A 1,782-nucleotide genomic window follows, 5' to 3' on the forward strand; every position below is an offset into this window, starting at 1 on the left:
ACATCAGAAACGTGGCTGCTGAGATGCTTACGCTGCGCCCCAGGGCAGAGCGGGGGGCACACGGGGACGGAGCTTCGAGGCTGCACCCACGTTTCCCGCGTGGTGCCGAGCCTCGCTGCCCTCAACCCCTGGCCGCCGGCCGGGAGGCGTGTGTGCTGGTGTGTCCTGGGCTGTGCAGAGTGGACCAGGCAGCTCCTTCAGGGGCGTTTGCCGGCCCGGCGGAGGCATGAGTGCCGCGGGGAGGGGCTCCTGGGCTCAGCCCGCATTCTGATGCTGGGGACGGGCACGGGCACGGGCAGGTCTGCGTCCCCTCACCTCACCCTCGCCCGTGGAGCGAGGCTGCTTGGCTTCTCGTGCCTCCATGAAGAAGTATCACGTTGTCACATTCTTACATATTTAAGTTTTACTTGAAGTTCCTGGGAACTCAGTAAAGTCTTTGTGAAATTCCAAGCCAAGTGAAGTCAGCCGCCAAGTGAAGCCCCGGGAAATGAGGCAGTCGCTCCATCCAGGTGCCACAGACAGGTGACGAGTGCTGCTCTAACTTCCTCTGGCTCAGCCGCCTCGGGGCCCGTCCCATTTAATTGCAGTGGCCTGGGGTTGTTGGGTTCGCCGCCCGTACCCCAAGTGGGTCTAGAATGAGGGACGAGCTGCACGCAGACGAGACGTGTGACATCGGTCTCTGGGTCATGCTGTCTTCAGCGTCACCCCAGCAGGGAGCCAGCGTCGGAAAGTGGCTGTTTCCCCACATGGTGCAGAGTCGACGGCCTCGGCGGTCTGTCCCTCTAGTCTGTGAAGGCGCGGACGATGGCGTATCCTTCTGGAAAGGGATGGCTGTCAGACAGGCCCGCTTCCCAGCACAGACTGAGACCGCGCCGGAAACCCACACTCACCTCCCCCGCTGAGCTGCTCTCTGCCCTCCAGGTTGTCCGTCCTCGCCCTCCCCCGGCCGCGTTCCGGAATACGCTCGGGGCTGCGCCAGCCTCCTTCACGTCTCTGTCCCCTCCTGCGCCCTCCGTCCCCTGCCTCCAGCCTGCACTGCCGTAGCACACGGGGGGACCAGCGTGTCTGAGCAGCGTGGCTGGTTGACAGCCAGCGCCCTGCGGGGCCCGCAGACTGGGCTCTGACAACGTGGGAACCCATGAGAGACGGGTGTGGGTCATCGGGAGATGACCCTGCATAAGGGGGGGACACGGCCGCTAAGACGGGCCGGCCCACCGGACTTCTGTGTCCACGCGCCGTGGGCAGTTCGGCCGCACGTGCCTCCCTGCCAGCCGTCGGTACATCTCCACGCTCACGGCGTCAGTGACACGCCCCTCACGGAACGTTTCTGTCTTTGGCTTCCTCCTGTACGTTGTCCACTTTGTCACGAAGTCAGCTTGGTTCTCCCTGGCGTGGGTCCCAGCAAGCTGAGATGATCGGCTCCGCTGGCCGGGTGTCCGTGCCCCATTCGGGAAGTGAAACGGCCCCCCGACAAGCGAGCTAGACGAGCCGCCCATCTGGCCCGCGCTGTCCCGTCGCACAGGCCACGGGGCTCAGGGAGGAGGGGAGGGTCCGGTTTCCTTGGCGGGGAGAGGAAGGCTACGTGCCGTGCCGGCGGCAGGGGTGAGAAGGGGCCGTCTGGCCCGCGGGTCCCAGCCCCCTGCGCTCGCTCTGACCCGGCCGCAGTGGCCCCACGCCCTCCTGTGAGCCCCGGGGACATTTGGGCCTTTGCCTTGCCGTCCCCCCACCGGGAACACCCTCCCTCGGCCGACCCCACGGCTCCCCCTTCATCACCTTCCGGCC

The 1,782-nt window shown here is 65.9% G+C and overlaps 1 protein-coding gene across 1 annotated transcript in view; it reads left to right on the forward strand.

The window, feature by feature from the left end:
• The window catches only part of PKD1L1 (polycystin 1 like 1, transient receptor potential channel interacting), an 88,190-nt gene that overhangs the window by 62,770 nt on the left and 23,638 nt on the right, over positions 1-1,782 (forward strand). The window lies entirely within an intron of this gene.

The sequence above is a fragment of the Pteropus vampyrus genome, unplaced genomic scaffold (assembly GCF_000151845.1).
Source record: "Pteropus vampyrus isolate Shadow unplaced genomic scaffold, Pvam_2.0 Scaffold449, whole genome shotgun sequence".
NCBI lineage: Eukaryota > Metazoa > Chordata > Mammalia > Chiroptera > Pteropodidae > Pteropus > Pteropus vampyrus.